Source organism: Bos javanicus, chromosome 9, assembly GCF_032452875.1.
Source record: "Bos javanicus breed banteng chromosome 9, ARS-OSU_banteng_1.0, whole genome shotgun sequence".
Classification (NCBI taxonomy): Eukaryota; Metazoa; Chordata; class Mammalia; order Artiodactyla; family Bovidae; genus Bos; species Bos javanicus.
Window position 1 is genome coordinate 36,694,282 of NC_083876.1, and position 23,778 is coordinate 36,718,059.

The window sequence follows — 23,778 nt, forward strand, 5'->3', positions numbered from 1 at the left end:
TGTGCATATATACATGTGAAGTGTGAAAGTGAAAGTTGCTCAGTCGTGTCTGACTCTTTGTGACTCCATGAATTATAGAGTCCATGGAATTCTCCAGGCCAGAATACTGGAGTGGGTAGCCATCCCCTTCTCCAGGGGATCTTCCCAACCCAGGGATTGAACCCAGGTCTCCCACATTGCAGGTGGATTCTTTACCAGCTGAGCCACAAGGGAAGCCCATAGATAAAGCACATATTTTTCTCTGATTTAAAAATAACATATGTATGGGACTTCCCTGTTGGTCCAGTGGTTAGGACTCTGGGCTTCAACTGAAGGGGTTGTGGGTTCTATCCCTGGTCAGGGAACTAAGATCCTGCAAGCTGCCCAGCCTGGCCAAAAATAAAAATAAATTAAAAAATTTTTGTTCAGTGTAGAGATTTTAGGAAAAAGACAGAAAGCACAAAGAAGAAAAGCATACACTTCATCCTAATATCCAGAGATATCTGATGTTATTGTTTTGCTATATATTTGTTCCTGGCCTTCAAGATGGCATCTAACAATTCTCACCTCATTACAGTCACATCCTTGTGTAGCCTCCTTCCCTGTGGAATCAGACTAGTCAGTATGAGCATTAAAATCACTTGAAAGTGACTGTGTGTGAATTCTGAGACTATACCATTAAAGAAACCACAGCTGCTGTTTTATTCTCTTGGGAATCCAGCCACCATGTTTGGAGATACTCAGGCATCCCTAGAGAGGCCCAGGGTGGGAGGAACTGAGCCCTTCCTCCAACAGCCAACATCAACTTGCCAGCCACATGAGTGAGCCACCTTGGCAGTGGCTCCTCCAACCCTAATCAGATAGTCAGATAACTATAGTCCTGGCTAACGTGCTTACAGCCTCATGAGAGAACCTAGGTAAGAACTGCAAACTCTGCTCCTTTCAAATTCCTGACCTATAAAAAGTGTGAGAGATACTAAATGATTTTTGTTTTTAAGCCCTTAAGTTATAGCATGATTCATTATACAGTAGATAAGTAGTAGAATATTCTTCTAGTTTTCTATTATGTTTATTTTTTTCATTTGACAAGTATTCATTGAACACTTGCTACATGTCAGGGTTGACCCAGAGAAACAGAAAACAAGGGTATATATATATATATATTTATATATACATATATATATATATACACATACATATATGTGTGTATGTATGTATAAGATATGTGTATGTGTTTATTATGAAAAACTGACCTACATATGCTCTCATGGTGGTCACTAGCAAGCCTGAAGTCCACAATACAGGCAGGCAGGAAGGAGAGGTCATGAGCAGGTTGGAGCCCTGTGAGCACAGGCTGAAGCTTGTCTGTAGGCAGCAGGCACTCAGGAAGGAAGAGCTGGGGGAAGGGAGAGGAATTGGACAGCCAGCTGCTGTTTTGAAGTCTTTTAGCTCAGTGAAGTCGTAAGTTTTCTTTTAAAGGCCTTCCAACTGATGAAGCCAGGTCCCCTAGGGGTAATCTCTCTTTGGATTAATTTGAAGTCAGCTGACTTGGGACTTTAATTGTATTTGCAAAATCCCTTCATAGAAGCACCTAGCTTAGTGTTGATTGAAAAACTGGGAGAGAGAGCAAGAGAGAGAGGAAGGAAGAGAGGTTTTTATTATGAGGAATTGGCTTACATAATTATGGAGGCTGGGGAGCTCTGTGATTTATACTGTCTGTGAGCGGGAGACCCTGGAAAGTCAGTGTTATAATTTAAGCTGAATCTGAAGTCCTGAGAACCAGGGGAGTAGATGGGATAAAGCCCAGTCTAAGGGCTAGAGAAGATGAGATGAAGTATCCCAGCTCAATCACAAAGGCAGGAAAAAGGAGTGATTCCTCTATCCTCTGCCTTTGGCCCCCGATGAATTGGATGATGCCCACCCACATTGGGGAGCATAATCAACTTTACTGAGTCTATTAATTGAAATACTGCTCTCATCCAGGAACTACCCTCAGACACATACCTGAAATGATGTTTAATTCGGGCAGCCTGTGGCTAGGCAAGTTGACACATAAAATTAACCATCACAGCTGGTTTCTCTGGGCTTCCCCTGTGGCTCAGTAGTAAAGAATCCACCTGTAATGCAGGAGACCCAGGTTTAATCCTTGGGTCGGGAAGATCTCCTGGAGGAGGATATGGTAGCCCACTCCAATATTTTTGCCTGGAGCATCCCATGGACAGAAGCGTCTCGCAGGCCACAGTGCACAGGGTTGCAAAGAGTCGGACGAGACTGAAGTGACTTGAGCATGCACACACAGCTGGTTTCTCCATATTATCACAAAACTGTTGGCTACCTAACATGCTACTAGTTGACTAATTTTGTTTATTCAGATTCATATAACATGAACCAGGACATAATATCCTATATCAGTTCTGTGTCTTTAATCTGTGACATGTATAGTTTTTTAGAAAGGTTTGTAGAAATGTTCATGCTGTTTTGTATACTGATGAATATATTTAAGTCATCAATACAGAGCTATAATAACTAACTTAAATCATCCTTAAAAATTAAAAATTGTTCCAAGAAAGCAGTTTGCATTGTTTATTATCTATAGATTAATATTGTATCTTGCTTTTGGAGTGAGATTTTCTTCCCATTTTCAAAATATTTTCACATCTGTATCTTCCATGATTTCCACAGCATCCCTGAAGGTCAGCAGGGCAGTATACTAATATAAGACTTAGAAGGTTCAAGGGTAAGGAAGACTGTTTCTATCTTAAAGAGTTGTCAGTCTTGTAGGGGAGAATAATATGTAGGCAGATAGCTCTAAGAGAAGATTTGATGTGATAAGTCAGGTTATGACTAGCAGACAGGGATGGGTTTGGGGAACATGACAGAAGAATCGGATTGAGCAAAGTTATAGAATATGCCTAAAATTTTTCACCAAGAGGGCATATAACCATGTTCTTAGCACAGGTGTGCAATGAAAAGTTGGGCCAGTGGGAAGTCATGAATATAAGTAACAAAAGAGATATTTGAGTATGTCTCAAATAATGTTTCTTTGCAACTAAGCAGAGAAGATATTATTTTACCCTGTGGGGAAAAAAGCTTTTTGGAAAATGTTAACCCTTCTAATTGGAGAAGGAAATGGCAACTCACTCCAGTATTCTTGCCTGGAGAATTCCATAGGCAGAGGAGCCTCGTGGGCTACAGTCCATGGGGTCACACAGAGAGTTGGACACGACTGAGTGACTAACACACAACCCTTCTAAGGTCTTGATTAAACTATGAATTTTCTGTGGCTGAGAATTTTCATCGGGATTATTAATGACATTGAATAACATTTGATTTGGGAGAGGACTGATATCTTTTGAAATATGATTTTTGATTTGAAATATGGTTATGTTCATTAATGAAATCTTTTAGTATTTGAAAACCTGTGAGGCTGAACACAAGTGGAGCAGGACCAGAGAGAAAATAATAATGGCAGGAGTGTGGAAACCTTTCTGCCTGCTGACCAAGCTCAGGATGAGGCCTGAAAATATGTTCCTGGCTCTGGAGTGGCTGACATTACCAGCATGCCTCTGGTGGAACCACAGTGCCTGCTCCTGGGACTCATTGTGCAAGCACTACCAGACAAGAGAGTGCCTTTCTTCCAGCAGGGTAACTGCATTCACTAATTGTAGTCGGTGGAGCCTACCATCAAACAGGAGCGATAAATAGGCAAGCTCTGTCCTTTCTGTGGCAGGGGAATGAAACTAGTGGTCATTTACTTTACATATTTATCTTTTAAGAGGCATTTTTTTTTCTCCAATTGTAGCTAAATACTACTGTCAGTAATCAGGGTACTCTTGTCACAATATGCTAGAAACCTCTATGCAGAGTACATCATGAGAAATGCTGGACTGGAAGAAACACAAGCTGGAATCAAGATTGCCAGGAGAAATATCAATAACCTCAAATATGCAGATGACACCACCCTTATGGCAGAAAGTGAAGAGGAACTACAGAGCCTCTTGATGAAAGTGAAAGAGGAGAGTGAAAAAGTTGGCTTAAAGCTCAACATTCAGAAAATGAAGATCATGGCATCCGGTCCCATCACTTCATGGGAAATAGATGGGGAAACAGTGGAAACAGTGTCAGACTTTATTTTTCTGGGCTCCAAAATCAGTGTAGATGGTGACTGCAGCCATGAAATTAAAAGATGCTTACTCCTTGGAAGGAAAGTTATGTCCAACCTAGATAGCATATTCAAAAGCAGAGACATTACTTTGCCAACAAAGTCAAGGCCATGGTTTTTCCTGTGGTTATGTATGGATGTGAGAGTTGGACTGTGAAGAAAGCTGAGCGCCGAAGAATTGATGCTTTTGAACTGTGATGTTGGAGAAGACTCTTGAGAGTCCCTTGGACTGCAAGGAGATCCAACCAGTCCATTCTGAAGGAGATCAGCCCTGGGATTTCTTTGGAAGGACTGATGCTAAAGCTGAAACTCCAGTAATTTGGCCACCTCATGGGAAGAGTTGACTCATTGGAAAAGACTCTGATGCTGGGAGGAATTGGGGGCAGGAGGAGAAGGGGATGACAGAGGATGAGATGGCTGGATGGCATCACTGACTCGATGGACGTGAGTCTGAGTGAACTCTGGGAGTTGGTGATGGACAGGGAGGCCTGGCGTGCTGCGATTCATGGGGTCACAAAGAGTCGGACACGACTGAGCGACTGAACTGAACTGAACGTGGTGGTTCCTCTACTGCTATTCTAAGGTGTTTTATGGGCACAGTTTGAGCAACATCACTGTCTTATTAAACTGTGCTCAGGACTAATCCCATCAAATCCATATGTATATGTGTGTATGAATGTATTAATATGTATATGAAATTCCATTACAATAAAACTGGTTAGGTTGTAGATCTTTATAGGATGAAACTGTTCTGACAGCTTGCTTATTTCAAGTACTCTTTCCTTTAATATTTTAACCTCCCATAAACTTAAGACTTTCTTAGATCTCAAAATACATAAAAGGTTATTTCTAATATCTGAAAAAAATACAGTTATTCTTTAAACTATTAATATTCAAAGGAAAACCATGAGGGAAATATTTAGAACTTAAGGGAATGCTCTTTTTTATATAAGTGAGTGAGTGAAAGTCTCTGTCGTATCAGACTCTTTGTAACCCCTTTGTACAATCTTTGTAACTGTAACTGTTTGTAACTCTTTGTACAGTCCATAGAATTCTCCAGGCCAGAATACTGGAGTGGGTAGCCATTCCCTTCTCCAGGGGATCTTCCCAACCCAGGGATCAAACCCAGGTCTCCCACATTGCAGGTGGATTCTTTACCAGCTGAGCCACCAGGGAAGTCTTTATATATATAGGACTTGAATAATAAATATAGATAATTGCACAATAGAATTCAACTAGATGAATCAAGAAAGAAACCTTTATTTCATGTGTATGTTACCTTAATTTAGATTTTTGAAACCCTTAATTAACTTGAATTCAGTAAAGTGAAATTGTAAGGAACCATCATTTGCTTTCTTAGGATTTCTCTACAAGAAGAAAGACAAATCATAGAAATTGGCAGGCTCCATGGTGATCCAGTTGAGAAAAGAATGTGACTGCACCATACTTCTGCTAAGAGTCTGTGAGTAGCTCTAAAATTCAAACAAGAAAAAGCAGCTCATTTCAAAGACTTTAAAAGGCAACAGAATAATTGCATGATATTTCTTAGGGTCAATGTAGATTAACATTAGTATGTCATATTTTCCCAGTTAAATCTGCAGAGCCACTTTATTGTAATTGTCATCAATGACTCTAAGGCACTGTAACATTTTCAATCATAAAAGGGATTAAAGCAGCAATTTTTACTCTGTTTGCTAAAGTAGGAAATCTATTAGAAAATATTAGAAAGATTATCAGCTACTAGGTTTGAAACAGAAAGGGATTTCATTTGAGTCCCTCTGAAGTCTTCATTATTTAGAAGTTCTTGTTCCTCTAACTTTAGAAAATCACTGCCTTAACTTTCCATTTTGTTTAAGTCTAGGTATTGCTACTTCTAAAATGAATTTCAGTAGCTAAAGGCTTAATCTATTTAGTAATTACTGGAACCATTTCCTGAAATTCTGAAAAAATTAAAAGTTTCAAAATAAGAGTCTTGTGGATTTAATCACCTTTCTGCTCCCAAATTAATTATACATGTAGTCAGGATCAAATGATTGTGTATATACTGTATGTATTTTATTTGTTTGTTTTTACCATTATCAGTGCTAATTCACTCAACAAGGGATATCCCAAATGTGTGGAAAAAGAGCCAGGCATCCCATTCTAGATTTGATGTGGATGACAGGTTTGACAGGAAGAATATGATTTACAGATTGAAGAATAGGATATCAAAGTGAGTAGATATTTTAAAAAACATTTAAAATACGCTATATAGAAAGCTGATGAAAATATTGTATTAAAAATAGGAGCTCTCTCTCTAGTTGATTTATGTGGTCTGTATTAGCTTTTTATTTTTTAATTTGAAGAAAATTGCTTTTCAAAATATATCATTATTTTATATTCTATAGTTCTGTGGTAATCTTCTGTTCTCATGGACAAACTCAGTATAAAATGTGAACTTATTGGCAGTAAATTCCATCTTCCTCTTACACCAGAACTATTTAAAACTAACAAATACATTCCAGATTTTAGGTATATGTGCTGTGTGCTTAGTTGCTCAGTCACGTCCGACTCTTTGCAACCCCATGAACTGTAGCCCGCCAGGCCCTTCTGTCCATGGGGATTCTTCAGGCAAGAATATTGGAGTGGGTTGCCATGCCCTCCTTCAGGGGATCTTTCCAACCCAGGGATCAAACCCAGATCTCCCATACTGCAGGCAGATTCTTTACCATCTGAGCTACCAGGGAAGTCCTTGTATACTGAAGTTGGTAGCCTATTCCTTCTCAGGGGGTCTTCCCGACCCAGAAATCAAACTGGGGTCTCCTTCTTTGCAGGCTGAGCTACTAGGGTAGTGGTTATTTTTCCCCACAAATTAATTATTTTTGTAAAGATTCTATAATGTCTCCTTATTGTAAGTATTGTGAAAGCATGCATAGAACCTGGGGGATCTTCCTTCTAATGAAGACCATTTTCTGCTGGTGATTAACTTGGCATCACCAAGCCTTTGGGTTCAGTTTCCTAATCTGGGAATCGAAGGTTTACAATGGCTAGTTGCTAAAGATCCTTTTTATGATTCTATCTATAAGGACAATTATTTTTGAAATTTTCTTTTAAAATAAGAAATGTAGGAAATCTCAGATAGTTTAGTGTAAAAACTTCAGAAAATAGGGATCAGGAAGATATTAATGGATGTTACCCTAAGATACACACTTTTATCATAAAAACATTCACCCAGCACTAGGTAAAATGAGTCTCCTAGCCACAGTATCTGTATATTTTGTTTTGTTTTTTTTCTTGGTTTTAACATGCTTGAATATGCTGTTGTGCCAGCACTAACAAAACGAGTTTTCAAGCAATAATGTATCCTCTAAGGAAAAAATTAAATGCCGATTTTGTCTGTGTAGGAAGTGTGTAGGCAGGATTCTCAACTTTCAGGAAAATTTCTGTCTTCATATAAAGATATTTTTCAGCTACTCTTTGAATTACTTCCCTGAGAACAAAGAAAAGACTATGAAAATGGAGTTGTCACAGGACTTGCTTGACGGCAGGGGTGATCTGTGGCTGCCTCCACCTTTGCTGGAATTGAGAGCAGAATCTGAGAGGAAGACAGAGGTGGTATCACAATAGGGCTAGGGAGGTATTGGGAACAAAACTGCTTCAGAAAATGGCCCAATTGACTGGTTCTGCCCCAAAGACCCCAAATAGCCAAAGCAGTCTTGATAAAAAAGGAACTGGAGGAATCAGGCTCCATGAGGGCTATTAAATTGTTGACACCTGTTGTGAGTTGAATGAGTGCCACCAAAATTTGTCTGTTGAAGTCCTAATGCCTAGCACCTCTGGATATTATTTTATGTGGAGATGGGGTCTTTACAAAGAGTAATTGAGTTCAAGGTCTTTAGAGTGAGCATTAATCCAGTATAACTGGTGTTCCTATAAAAGGGGGAAATTTGGAAACAAAGACATATACGGGGAAATACCATGTGAACTTGAAAAAGACCAAGGAGCAAGGCTTAGAACTGATCTTTCTCTCATACCCCTCAGAAAAAACAACCCTGTCAACATCTTGTTTTTGGATTTCTTTCTTTCTTTCTTTCTTTTTTTTTTTTTAGTTTTTGGGCTTCTAGCCTCTGGAAGGGGGAGATAAAAGACTCCTGTTGTTAAAGTACTAAGTTTGTGGTACTTTGTTCAGCAGCCCTAGCTAACTAAAACAACACCCAACCTGAATAAATTTTAAGGAATAAGTAAGTAGCAGAAATTGATTTATATGAGTCATTCCACAGAGTAAAGTGAAATTTTGTTTGAAATGGAATTAAGAGTTTTGTGATTTTTATTTGTAGTGAAAAGAATTTTCCAAAAACAATTGCGTATATATATTCACACACATATTATTTTAAAAAGTTAAGCTATACATATAAAAAGTTAAGCAAGAATACACAGAAGAACTGTACAAAAAAGATCTTCACGACCAAAATAATCACGATGGTGTGATCACTCACCTAGAGCCAGACATCCTGGAACGTGAAGTCAAGTGGGCCTTAGAAAGCATCACTATGAACAAAGCTAGTGGAGGTGATGGAATTCCAGTTGAGCTATTTCAAATCCTGAAAGATGATGCTGTGAAAGTGCTGCACTCAATATGCCAGCAAATTTGGACAACCCAGCAGTGGCCACAGGACTGGAAAGGTCAGTTTGCATTCCAATCCCAAAGAAAGGCAGTGCCAAAGAGTGCTCAAACTACCGCACAATTGCACTCATCTCACACGCTAGTAAAGTAATGCTCCAAATTCTCCAAGCCAGGCTTCAGCAATACATGAATTGTGAACTTCCAGATGTTCAAGTGGTTTTAGAAAAGGCAGAGGAACCAGAGATCAAATTGCCAACATCCACTGGATCATCAAAAAAGCAAGAGAGTTCCAGAAAAACATCTATTTCTGTTTTATTCACTACGCCAAAGCCTTTGACTGTGTGGATCCCAATAAACTGTGGAAAATTCTGAAAGAGATGGGAATACCAGACCACTTGACCTGCCTCTTGAGAAACCTATATGCAGATCAGGAAGCAACAGTTAGAACTGGACATGGAACAACAGACTCATTGCAAATTGGAAAAGGAATACGTGAAGGCTGTATATTGTCACCCTGCTTATTTAACTTATACGCAGAGTACATCATGAGAAACTCTGGGCTGGAGGAAGCACAAGCTGGAATCAAGATTGCCAGGAGAAATATCAATAACCTCAGATACGCAGGTGACACCACCCTTATGGCAGAAAGTGAAGAGGAACTACAGAACCTCTTGATGAAAGTGAAAGAGGAGAGTGAAAAAGTTGGCTTAAAGCTCAACATTCACAAAACGAAGATCATGGCATCTGGTCCCATCACTTCATGGGAAATAGATGGGGAAACAGTGGAAACACTGGCAGACTTCAATTTTTTAGGCTCCAAAATCACTGCAGATGGTGATTGCAGCCATGAAATTAAAAGACACTTAATCCTTGGAAGGAAAGTTATGACCAACCTAGATAGCATATTCAAAAGCAGAGACATTACTTTGCCAACAAAGGTCCATCTAGTCAAGGCTATGGTTTTTCCAGTGGTCATGTATGGCTGGGAGAGTTGGACGTGAAGAAAGCTGAGCACTGAAGAATTGATGCTTTTGAACTGTGGTGTTGGAGAAGACTCTTGAGAGTCTCTTGGACTGCAAGGAGATCCAATCAGTCCATCCTAAAGGAGACCAGTCCTGGGCATTCATTGGTAGGACTGATGCTAAAGCTGAAACTCCAATATTTGGCCACCTCATGCGAAGAGTTGACTCATTGGAGAAGACCCTGATGCCGGGATGGATTGGGGGCAGGAGGAGAAGGGACGACAGAGGATGAGATGGCTGGATGGCATCACCGACTCAATGGACATGAGTTTGGGTAAACTCTGGGAGTTGGTGATGGACAGGGAGGCCTGGCATGCTGCGATTCATGGGGTCGCAAAGAGTCAGACACGACTGAGTGACTGAACTGAACTGATATATAAATGTACAATATAAAATGAGAGTCATCACTCTTCTTCCTCCAGTTTTAATCACCTGCTTAGTGCTGTTTGAAATCTAGCATTGTGTTTGTACAATGCTGGATTCTTAATATTACAGTGTACAAACTTGAATAAAATTCTAGTCCAAGAGTAGAGTTTTGCTTAAACATCACATTTAGAGTCTGTGCTGTGGGACTATATTGTAAGTTGAGTCTTACACTTCTCTTATTGCAGCACCATGGATAGGCTGTAAAGTAGTTAGGCTTGTTTTTTAAATTCTATCCTATATCACATGTTTAAAGTTTAGTATATTACCAACCAAGGGTGAATTTTTCAGAATCAACTATCATTTGAAGTTTTTCCTGACTTTGTTTTGTTTAGTGCTTAAAACATTGTTATTTTAAGTAGAATAACTGACTACATCTTATTAAAGCTCTTTACTAGGAATCAGTAATAAATCAAATAACAAATCAATACCTACCTTCTATGAAGTTTGAATCAATTATAGCAGAGTGATACCCTTGTGATGGAGAACTCAGTGAATCAGCAGCTCTATTGTGAATCTCCTACTTGATATAATAGTGCAGGGCTTGAGCTGTATGAAAACCTCTGAATAGACAACACAAACGTTACAAAGTCCACATACGAAAGCTCAAAGCTTTGTTGGCAGACATGTCCGAGTCCTTAGCTGATGTTTGTGAACTCATGGTTTGTATGCAGTACCAACAACCTTTCTTGGTATAGTTCCTAAGTTCAAAGCAGAGAAACAGTAATAAAAAGAGGATGCATTTTACTCCTCCCATGTACAATGACCAGAATCAGAAGGAAAATTTAAGCACTCAATGACTTGCAAGGAATTGCAAACTATGAAATGCTACAGTAAGTTGAACAACTGCCTGGAGTCATTTAATAACAGAGAAAAGAGTTCTTTAGATTTTGAGGTCATTTTTATATTAGAGTGTGATATTATAATTGATGATCAAAGTGGCCTCAAGTCACTGTGAAAAAATTTTTCTTGTGATCAATATTTCATATTTTAAGGTGGGCGCAGGAGCCTGGTAGGCTGCAGTCCATGGGGTCGCTAGGAGTCGGACATGACTGAGTGACTTCACTTTCGCTTTTCACTTTAATGCATTGGAGAAGGAAATGGCAACCCACTCCAGTGTTCTTGCCTGGAGTATCTCAGGGATGGGGGGGCCTGGTGGGCTGCCCTCTATGGGGTCGCACAGAGTCGGACACAACTGAAGCGACATAGCAGCAGCAGCAGCAAGGTGGTAGTTGTTCTGTAGCTGAGTCACGTCTGACTCTGTAACCGTATGGACTGCAGCATGCCAGGCTTCCCTGTTCTTTGCCATCTCCTGGAGCTTGCTCAAACTCATGTCATGTAGAAAGTTGGGTAATATATTTAAGAATAATTTCCATTTAAAATTGTTCAAATATTAAAATGATTTGGCATTTACAGAGGGAATGATTCAGTAATATGAAAAAACTTTGCTGTCTACATAGTTGAGGTTTTATTAGTATACCAATTAAAGTATGTTCTTTGCTTAGATGCCTCTATTTATGATTGTGCTTTAAGTTATTGGACCTTTATATTATATAGAAAGTGTTTACTCCACTGGTTGAAAATAAATAATGAAGTAATACTTTAAATCTTTGTGGAAAGTGTTAGTCACTCAGTCGTGTCTGACTTTGCAACCTCATGGACTGTAGCCTCCCAGGGTCTTCTGCCCATGGGATTTTCCAGGCAAGAATACTGGAGTGGGTTGCCATTTTCTTCTCCAGGGGATCTTCCCAACCTAGAGATTGAACCTAGGTCTCCTGTATTTTGGGCAGATTCTTTACCATTCTTGAGCCACCAGGAAATCTTTGTAGTACTCTTATTTATTTAGGCACATTGAAGCTGTATTGTATCAGAATAAGGGATGCCTACCATATCAGCATATAGGAGAAGTTCACCAAGATCAATGGACTTCAAGTGAAGAGACTTTATTAAATGTACATCTCTCATTGTGGGAGCGCTACAGCTAAAGGAGAAGCAAGAGACCATAAACAAGGTGGTGTATTTAGGCAGTTTTACAGATACCTCCTTTTCCTCAGCATCAGATCAATTGGTGCAGTATTATTCAAATTATATTCAAATAGTCCAATAATGTTGATTTAGGATTGAAAAACAAAGGCCGAGACCATATCAGATGAAGTTCTCAATACTGTAATTAAACGAAGGCAGTATTTGTCATGTTGAACGAAGAAACAATCTTATAAAATTTATTCCAAGTTTTGAACAAGGGGCTTATACTTGCCTGCTCTTTGGTGATTCCATGATAACACATCTAAGTGTTGTTAGGTGCTCCACGCTAACAGAGGAGAACAGCTTATTTACAGCAGCCTTGCAGGCAGAGGTCTTTCAAAGTTCATATCATCTTTCCTTCCCAAGGAGCAATTGCTTTGCACATATGCTCTACAAATACCAAATACAAGGAACCTGGTTTTTAATTACAAAGTAAAATATCATTCTAAAGTTGCATAACTGGTGGTTGCCTTTTGCAATGCAATGAACATAAGGAAACCTGACATTAAATCTTTGATGTGTTGCCATGACATTTTCTGAAATTTTATTTTATGCCACTTTTAAGCTGAAAACTATGTTAAATTTGAATTCTTTGGGGGATAATAGAGTGATGCAAAATTATAGAACCTAACTCTGATGTTGGAATGTCTAGGCCCACAGAGTGTATATTTCAGATTTTAGAAAAAAAGTAGATACAGAAATAGAGACACACTGGGGTCTTTATTCTCTCCTTACAGTAGTTCCATGTTTTTCTAGATATAGAGGCCATTTAGTCAGGGAGGGATGTCTCTAGCTTCCCCTTTGCGTGAAGGGAAACATAATAGAGTGGAGAAAAAAAACAGTGGCAGTCAGTGTCACCACAGTTGAATGTGCAGGCAGGCCACTGAAACTGAGAGAAATAGCACAGACTGTGTAGTGTGTATATAGGTATGTGCAGGTGTGGGGGTGGGGGACTGGTTTCAGGACTTCCTGTGGATAACAAAATCCACAGATGTTCCAGTCCCTTAAGTGAAAGGGTGTACTGCAGTTGGCCCTCTGGATCCACACATTCAACCAAATGCATTATCCCTGGATGAGGGGACCGGCTGTATTCCTCCAGGTTACAGAGTTGCTGGAGGAAGGAGCAGGAGCTATAGTAGGAGGATGTTGCTCTGGTTCTCTCTTCCAAAGTGCCTTTTGGAGTAAATACTATTTGCTTAGCAGGGTTCAGTACCACTGCAAATGTTGGCACGGCTCCATACAAACCAGAGGATATTGAACACTAGTTTTTCCCCTCCCCACATCTGCATTTTCTACACCTGCAACCTTTTTTTGTTCCTTACCCCCCAAAGATCTCTGACATTCTGAAAAGTGAACAGGCCAAATCTTAGAACTGGAAGACACTTTTTAAGGCATTATCTGTTCTGTCAATGAGAGAGCAAAAGGTAATTAGGTATCATGATTATAATTTGGGCTTATATAAGTAAAACATAATATAAAAAAGCAGGATCATCCTACTTGAAATGATTTTCAAAGGTTCAGTATGGTCCCAATGCCTTTGACCTCTGAAACCTCCAATACCAGCTAACCACGACACAATAAATTTAGTAAGTGAATTGTAACTATTTTGTAAATTATTGCGAGCACGGTTGTTACAGAGACTTTAAAAATTGATTGTCTTGTTTTTAAATTTCACACCAGTAGTTCATATATGCACTTTAACTCCAACAGTCAGCTAAATGTCTGGAAATAAATTCTTATTTCTTTCTCCAGCCCCACCTAGATTGTTCTTGCCTTCTCCCTGCCTGTCCTGACCTTCAGAGTGAGTCCAAAAGGTGATTGTCCATGGGCTTATCTTCATGAGACCTCAGTATTATAATTTTCATTGAACTTTTACTCATTTTCTTATATTTCACTGTGCCTAACAGAGTATTCTGCACAGAGTATTGTTAAACATTTGCTGACCTCAGTTAACAGCTGCCCTCTTGCCAACCTTAAGATACAATGTAGAATTTTTTTAGGGTCAGGAACTAAGTCATCTGTTTGTTGGCCTCCTCCTACTCTACAATGATAAAATGCATTCTAAAATAGAGAGATTGAACTGACCTCAGTGCTTTGCTGCTACTGCTACTGCTAAGTCACTTCAGTAGTGTCCGATTCTGTGCTACCCCAAAGACGGCAGCCCACCAGGCTCCCCGTCCCTGGGATTCTCCAGGCGAGAACACTGGAGTGGGTTGCCATTTCCTTCTCCAATGCATGAAAGTGAAAAGTGAAAGGGAAGTCGCTCAGTCGTGTCCGACCCTCAGGGACCCCATGGACTGCAGCCTACCAGGCTCCTCCATCCATGGGATTTTCCAGGCAAGAGTACTGGAGTGGGGTGCCATTGTGCTTTGCTAAGAACTATGTATAACAGTATGCTAAAATTACATACAATAAACGGAATCACTTTGCTGTACAACTGAATCTAACACAACACTGTAAATCAACTATATTCCAGTGTAAAATAAAAATTAAAAAATTTATTCAATAGGTAACATTCAGATTTTCCTGTATATCAGGCACAGCAAGGTCACTGTGCTGAGACTTTTTGTGTGTGTGTGCTAAGACTTTTATAATCATGATCTTACTTATAGCTCATAATTTTGTTAAAATAGGTGATAACATTACCCCATTGAGACCCAGATTCATTAAGGAATTTGCTTAATGCTGTTCAGCTCATTAATGGCAAAGACTTGAAACCATGCACTTGACTGATTCTGTTGTGCCTATTCAAGCACCCGGAGCAAGTAAATAAGTAGGAAGTACTGTTAAAGAGTTTTTAGTGCATGGTTGAGCAAACAGGTCATTTTGATCTTTTAATGCTTTTTAAAAAAAGGATCGTAAATCTAGTAGTACATTTATACTTTTAGGTACATAGCGATGTGTAAGCATGCATGCTTAGTTGCACAGTCAAGTCTGACTCTTTGCAACTCCATAGACTCTAGCCCGCCAGGCTGCTCTGTTCATGGGATTATCCCAGTAAGAATACTGGAGTGAGTTGCTATTTCCTCCTTAAGGGGATCTTCCTGACCCAAGGACCGAACCTGTGTCTCCTGCATTCCAGGCAGATTCTTTACCACAGAGCCACTTGGGAAGGCCCAGCTACATAGAAACCTTGTAGAAATATTAAGACATCTTCTAAATATGGCGTTTATGGAAACATGATATTTTAATTCAATTTTTAGTCTAAGAATTATGTTTCATTTGTATCAAGTGCTATAATTGACAAAGTATTTTCATATATACTATGTTATTGGATTCTTACAGCAGTTGAGTTCAGAGACTATGTATTATCTGGTTTTACTGCAGAGGATTTGAGTTTAAGAAAGTTGAGATAACTTCCTTCAAATCATACAGCAAGTAAATGTTCTAAAAAGAATTAGTTCTTTTTATCACTATAATGATTCTGGAATATCTCAACATGTATTAATATCTCAACATATATGTGCATTTGTAGTCAAGAGTAACCTACTAAAAGTGATTACAGTTTACTACTACTACTACTACTAACTTTACCATTTGCAATCAAGAATAAACTACTAAAATTTTTTAGTTTACTAATAACAATAATCACCATTTTCACACAGGTTGTACACATGAATTTTCATCCAAACCAGGACCTCCTGAGAATGACAAATGGCAAAGTAATTGGGAAGTTGAGGCAACAGTCATAAATGGGACCAGCTCGAGGAAAGAGGGATGTGTGATTCCCCAGTTGAAACAGTACCTGTCTTGTGCTGTCCTATTCTAAACAATTTACATGGATTAACTTCCTTAATTCTCTATCCTTATGAGATAGAAATTATACATATTTTTCAGATGAACATTTTCTGATGTGTTTAAGGTCACACAACATTCATGGATTCTTTTCAGTGCCCTGTGCTCTACTGAATCTCTTTGCATGCTTAAAAATAGGGGAAGGGAGAGTCAAGGCCAAAAAAATAAAGACCTGGGGAAAGGCAGGCAATGCTTATGAGAATTTTGTAGTTGAAAGAGCAGCTAGTTGTTTTCTAATGCTAGTGGCAGAGTTGAGGGAATAGTTTGTGGGAAAGTGGAAGTGTTAGTTGCTCAGTAGTGTCCTACTCTTCAACTCCATGGACTGTAGCCCGCCAGGTTCCTCTTTCCATTGAATTCTCCAGGCAAGAGTACTGCAGTGGGAAGCCATTCTCTTCTCCAGGGAATCTTACTGACCCAGGGATTGAACCTGAGTCTCCTGAATTGCGGGCAGAATCTTTACCATCTGAGCCACCAGGGAAGCCCATAGTATGGGGGAAGCAGTGGCAATTAACTGAGGAAGTATGGATAATATATCAACAGTCTTGCTAGTTACTGTGTTTTTTGTTTGTTTTTTTAAAATTTTTGGCTGTGCTGGGTCCTCACTGCTGCGTGGGCTTTTCTCCAGTTGTAGTGAGCGGGGGCTACTCTCTAGTTGCGGTGGTTGGGCTTTTCATTGCAGTGGCTTCTCTTGTTGTGGCCCCTGGACTCTAGAGCACCAGGCTCAATAGTTGTGGCATACAGGCTTAGTTGTTCTGAGGCATTTGGGATCTTCCCTAATCAGTGATCGAGCCAGGGGCCGCTGCATTGGCAGGCAGATTCTTTACCATTGAGCCACCAGGGAAACCCCTTGCCAGTTATTGTTTTTTAAAAATGATTACACATTTACACACATTAAAGATGATTTTGATGTACTTGGTGTTCTTGGATAATTATTTAACGACATGTGAACAATTAGGTGAACTCTAAGCAGTTGACTTTGTTTCTAGGTAAGATGGGTGAACCAATCAGGATTAGTTTGTTTTATTAATTGGATCTAGCCTGGGATAGATCCCAGTTTTTGACTGTGGGAAGCCCTCTGGCTTGTCTTGCTTCTGCTGAGGCTAAAGTTTGTTTGTTTTTTCCTAAGTGGGTGTCATCTGTGTGAAGTCCTGGACCCTTTCTCTAACTACATTCCTTTTCTTCTCTGCTCTATCCCCTCTTAGTTTGTTGAGAGAAGTCTATTGGCATTTCACTTCACTTGTCAGACTGCATATAAAGGCAAAGATTGGAGATCTACAAGTGAAAAGAAATATTTCAACAGACAATGCCTGGTACTTTGAATCTGATCACTTTACAAACAAGCAGATGCTTTCTCTATTGTACGGATGACCTCATCAGGGAAAGTGGATTAAGCTCTGGATCACTCTACTCAGAGTCATCCTCCAGCACTTCTGAAATCACAGGCCTATTCTTCTGCTCTACTCTTCCCTTAAAAAAACAAGGACAATTCTAAATAACGTTCATCTCATTAATTAAAAAAAACAAATAGGTAAGTATTTATACCCATAGTTAAATGTAAATAATGTTTCATTAAGTATGAATCATTAAGTTGCTTTCACAATGATTTTAGAGCAAACTGTATTTGGGGCAGACATTATGCTAGAAATTCTTTCATGGCTTATTTAATTCTCACAATATTCTAGAACTGCTACCCCCTTTTTAAATATAAGATAAGCACTGGTTAGAAAGATAACATAACTTGCTAAAGATCAACAGTAAAAAAATCTATTTACAGCTAATCAAAATTGGCTTTAACTGAAACAAGGTAGGTTTTTGTATTACAAAGAAGCTAAAGACGTCATATGACATACAGTTGTGTTTCATTATCAGTCATTAACTCCACCGTCTTCCAGATTATCTGGCAAAATATGCCATTTAAAAGATAGGAGCCCACTTTTCCAGAATGACCTGACTTTTCTATTTTGTTCTTGTTGATCACCTAACAAAATTAAAGAAGAATGTACCTTGTCTCACAACATATTTTAAAACAATATCTTTCACTGTTGTTTTTAATTTTTTTTTCTTTTCTTTTTTTGCAGAACTCTCTTCCTTAAACATCTATTAAAAAAAATTAGCATTTAACAGATGAAGGACTTCACTGGTGGTCCAGTGGTTAAGATTCTATGCTTCCACTGCAGGGAGCACAGGTATGATCCCTGATTGGGGAACTGAAATCCCACATGCCATAAGACATGGCCAAAAATAAATAAGTAAAATAATAAAATAAATGAAAACAATATACCAGTTGTAAGATCAGTTTATACCGTTTGCTTACTATTAAATCAGTCATGTTAAGAGACTGTTCCTATGAACATTGGTACTCAAAATCAAGAGTTAGAAAAGATTATAAAACAAGAGTTAGAAAAGATAGTTGCAGGGTTATATTGTTTTTACTATCCAATTGTTTTCTGTATTTTTATTTGAAAAGTAAAATTGATTCAAGAAACGTTACAGTTCATACTGTTAAGAATTAGTATCTGAATTTGCACTTTTTATACAGCCAGAATCTCTCTGGAATAAAAAGAAGAAATTCAGGCACATTTATTAATTGTTAAAAAATGACACATTTGCAATAAATTCAAATATCTGTATAGAGGTGTCAAGAAAAAGTGGCTCAAGTGAATGTATTGGTGGTTTCTTATTTGGTATAGAATGTATTTCAGTGTAGTATGGGTTTTCTTTCTAAATTATAAATCTATGTGTTATTGAATGTATTTTTATCATATTTTTTTATTTGAAAGCATATTTTTATAATGACATGTGAGCTCAATGTTTATAAAACAGATGAATCACCAGGAATTTTCAGAAAGTTTGAAAATTATAACCTTAGTTTTCTTTTTACTTATTCAAATTCCAGTGATACCTGTGAATCAAAACTACAAAGCATTTTATCATCTATATTTAGTCATTTTCATAGAGTTTGGTGTGAGGCACATGTGAAATGCTATGGAATGGCACTTAATTTTTTTAATAATGAATTAAAACCCTTTTATTTTAGCTCCTGTTATGAAGGAAGCTCTGTGTACTTTATTTTTTCCATCTGTGTTGCAAATTACTTCCTCCAAATTATGAAAAATTTTATTTAAGACTTTAAAAAAATAACTATTTCAAACTTACAGAAAATTTGCATGGACAGTTCAGAATATTTCCATATCTCATGTAGACACAATACTGAAAACTCTAGTGCACATTTCTTAAAAACAAAGATATTCTCCTCCTAATCCCAAATAATCCTCCAAATTAAGAAATTGATACACACTACCTTTTAGTCCACAGACCCCATTCAAATTTTGACAGCTTTTGCAATAGCAGCTTTTTCCTTTAACATCCAGAATCATGCATTGTGGTTATTTTTACCACTCTTTAGTTTTCTTTAATTTGGAGCATTTCCTTAGTTTTTCCTTAATCTTAGTCATGGATTCATGACATTGATAGATTGAAGAGTATAGACATTTCATTTGATAGCATGTCCCTCAACCTGGGCCTTTTATGAGGTTTTCTTATGACCAGATTCAGATCATTCATTCATTCATCAGAAATGATGCTGTGCCCTTCCCAAGTTGATCACATTATGGAGGCTCAGGATGAGCACCCATCCCACCCCAAGTGATGGCAACCTAGAGCACTCAGTCAATTGCCAGCCTTCTCCACCTTAAAATCACCATTTCTCCCCTTTGTAATTGTTAAAGATTTTATGTTGAGATAGTTCAAACCTATGCCAATAGCCTCAAAGTCTTTAAGCCTTCACTCACCAGCTTTGGCATCCTTTCCTGATTCCTGCCTGAATTAATGACTTTTATATGACTGTCAAATGATGATTTTCTATTTCCATTTGTTTATCAGTTGGCATTCTTGGATTGAATAGATTTTCCCCTTCTCCTTCATTTATTTATTCATGTAATTATTTATATCAGTATAGATTTATGGATTCCTGTTTTATTCAGTGGATTGTGATCTGTTACTATCATTATTCTGATGCTCAGTTTTCCAGAATTGGCCAGTTGGAACCTTTGTAAACTTGCTCCCAAGTCTTTTTGATAGTGTTTATATCATTCTTTGAACACTTCCTTACTTTCTATGACAAAAAAGATAACCCAAGCCCATATTGTATCTTCTTCACCCAAGTGCTGGGATCAGTTGTTTATCTAAGGAGTCCTGGTTCCTTTCAGTGGAGAATGGTATTGGAAGCCAAAATGTGCTTTCAGAGTACTCATTACTACTGGAGTGTCATTGCTTCTAGACTCTCTTGGGAAACAGATCTGAAATTCTATATGTATTGATATACATATACAGATGCATATATAGGTATGCATATATATTTATGTGTATGTATATATATGATGCACATATAATTATTATTTATGTACACTAATCTATATCTATCTATTATCTAAAACTACAATTTCACCTAGTATTTCCAATTCCAGTTCATAATCTCCGGGTTATTTCTAGCTTTCTCATTTCTTTTACTTTCTTTGACAGTGAGGAACCTGACTCTCATTACTGACAATATAGTTACATTTTCTCAAAGTGATTCTTTAAAACTGATCTTCCTATTTTGCTTTGTTCCTCCTCCACCATCTTCAAGAAAGAGAAGAAAACTGAAAGCAGCTGTAGTTTTCAGTTTACTTGGCAATTGTAGCCCTGAGAAGTCAGTACAGTGCCCCTCTAGAAGTATTTCCTTATCATTTTACCTGTCTTTCAATTTTTCTGCCTCCAAATGTGGTAGAATGATTATAGAATATCTTTGTGGAACTAGGGAATAACGTTCAACAGTTGTCCTCAGTCTAGCTACTGTTTCTTCATTTTACCCCTGCTTCTTCCTCTTCTGTTCTGCTGCTGCTGTTCACTTATTTCTTGATTGAATTACTTTAACAGGTTCCTAAATGCTACAGATCTTGTTGCCTTTAAGATCTTCTTCCCTATAAACACCAGTGTGATCCCTTTAAAACACAGAGCTGAGTACAACATTCTGTTGCTTTAAAATTTCTCAATGGCTTCCTTATTGCTCCAGATTCATTAATGTGGTTTATAAGAAAATCTATAACTTGATAGATTCTTGTTTTCTCTCCAAATTCATCTCTCATCACTTTCTTCTCTGAACTTCCTATGTCAGCTACAACAAGTAATTGTATATATACAAAAAAGTCATTGAATGAGTGTTTTTTGAATCCAAGGTTTCTGGATTGAATTCTCTCTTATTGCCTGATTATATATTATATATATATGTATATATATAATTTTATTTATTTATTTTTGATTGTGTTGGGTCTTCACTGCTACATGGGCTTTTTCTCTAGTTGTGGCGAATGGGGGCCACTCTCTAGTCGTGGTGCACAGGCTTCTCATCAGAGTGACTTCTCTGATTGTAGAGCACAGGCTCTCTGGCATGCGGGCTTTAGTAGTTGCAGCACATGAGCTCAGAGTTGCGGCTTCTGGGGCTCTAGAATACAGGCTCAGAACTTAGTGATATAAAACAAGAACTATTTTAAAACCAGATTTTGTGGGTCCAGATTCAGAAAAGGGTCAGTGGGGACAGTTCTATGCTGGGTCCAGAGGATTCATTTCTAAGATGACTTCTCACAAGTCTGGTGCCCAGGCTAATGGATCAGAATGGTTTCTGCTGGTAGCTGGACATTTTGCCAAGCGGCTCAGGGATCCAACGTGTGTGTTTCAGCAAACCAAGTGGAAGCTGCTTGGCCTTTTATAATCTGGCCCCAGAAGTTGCATAGTGTCACTTCCACTGTACTCTATTGATGGTAGCAAGATTCAAGGGTAGGAAACATAGATTCTTTCAGCATTTTAAAGCTGTTGCACCTTGGAGGTAAAATGGAGGTACTAGAAGTCTGGATTAAAAGAGACTTCTTATAAGGTGGCCAATACACAGTAAGTGGTTGATAAATATTAGGTATTTTTGTTTTTCAATGACATTTCTTCCTGGAATTCAGGTCCTGTTCTCATCATCTGATGAAGATGGAGATAGGTTAGTCCCTTTCCTTGGAAGTCTCTCTTAAAAGTTGCCTCAGGGAGTTTCCGGGTTGTCTGACCTCTACAGTGCATATGAGGCTTCTAGGGCAAAGATAATTAATACAGTATTTCTAGCGTGCAGGGACCCAGGACCCTGAGACAGGATGATCATATATCCAGTTTGCCTGGGACATTCTGCATTTACATCTGCTGTTGTAGCACAGTTATTAATAGTGCCACACTTTATTCTCAAAAAGTTCCCAGTTTAGATGATAAATAATGCAGTATCTACTCAAAGAGACTTCTAGAGCCTCAGTCATGTTGCTAAAGGAAAGACTGCCGTTGACCCTCTGACATACTTTACAATTGTAGCAGCAGGACTTGACGGTAACCCTGGAGCCTGGGAAACTTGCCTCTCACCCAGGGGGCTGGGGAGGCTATGAGGGAAATGTGCCTATGATGTCCCAGTGAACCAGCCTATAGTGCTGAATCACTAGCAGCATTTCCCAAAAGTGGAGTTAAGAAACTATTTCCCACTGACTCAAAGGGTGTGGGGCTGTCACTGGTCCATACTGACTAGAATAGAATTACCTGGTTTGCTTTGACTTCTGTTAAAAAAGTAGTCTAAGTCCACTCTGAAACCCCCATTCCCTGTTGTTCTCTAAAGATCTTCAGGTATTGCCCCCAGACGTCTTTCAGGAAATATTGGCTGATGAGTGCTCTTCAGTTGTGCTACAGAGTTTTGAAATGGCAAAAAGTTGAATTTGGACTAAATTATAAATGAGCTAATGCTCTGATGTTTGTACTTACCTGGAAAAACAGGTTTAAAAGATCCAGGAAATCAAGCCATACGATCACTCAAGAAAGAAGTTTGTAAGAATGTGCCATCACCTTAGATAGCCCTGCCAATTGCCATTTTTGGAAGTGAATGGGGACTTTTTTGCCTTTGGTTTGGTCTTCTGCATTTTTCAAGGCCCAGTTTAAGTCCTGCTTTGTCCAAGAAACTTTCCTAAATTCCCACAGACAGTCTCACCTCTCCTTGACCTCTGCTTTTCCTCAGCTCCAGGTATTTAAAAAATTTACTTATCTGGCAAATCTCCTGACCTTTCGGTCAATACCTTTGATACAGTATTTGTGTGCCAAGCACTGTGCTGAATTCTTTGCAGTAATCATTCCTTCTTATCCTTTACCACCAGGTAAGTACTGTTATATATATTTTATAGGTAAGGAAACACAGGTCACATTGCATTATTATTTATGTTAGATTACATCGCTTCTCCCCACCTACCTGTAATCCTCTCAAGAACTGCAAACAGGTTGCCTATCTCTTGGTATCCTAGTTTCCCCACACATAGTAGTAACTCAAAGGAGCAAATTGTTGATGTTAATGGCCAGTATTACTTTCTGTCTGCTCCATAAGACGGAATTTTAAGCATGAATACAGAGTTGTGCTCTATAGGCCATCTTTAAAGCCCTGGAAACCTCACATCAGGCCAGGGAAATTTAGTGTGAAGAGAAGGAATAATGCACATGTGAGACTTGCCATTTTGAGAGTCCATGGATGTTGGTTTTGAAACACGGAAAGCTTTGCTTCAACATTTGTTTCAAAGAGGAAGAAAATGTTGAAAGTTTTTTTAAATGTTAGGCACATTGTGATTATTTGAATATTCTCTTGTGTTGATTTCCTGCATTACATCTTTGAAAGTGTCCTGATTTTCGTAAGTATTCCAGTGCTGAGTGGTATTTCCTGTCTCAGCATAAAA

General features: G+C 38.5%; 1 long non-coding RNA gene across 1 annotated transcript in view; it reads left to right on the top strand.

The window, feature by feature from the left end:
• LOC133253826 (uncharacterized) overlaps positions 1-18,285 on the top strand; it is an 84,491-nt gene extending 66,206 nt beyond the window's left edge. The window contains exons 2-5 of the long non-coding RNA XR_009738461.1: positions 5,502-5,603; positions 6,224-6,353; positions 17,212-17,537; positions 18,088-18,285. This is a non-coding gene — a long non-coding RNA (uncharacterized LOC133253826). The remainder of the gene's footprint in view (positions 1-5,501; positions 5,604-6,223; positions 6,354-17,211; positions 17,538-18,087) is intronic.
• Positions 18,286-23,778: the final 5,493 nt, after the last annotated feature.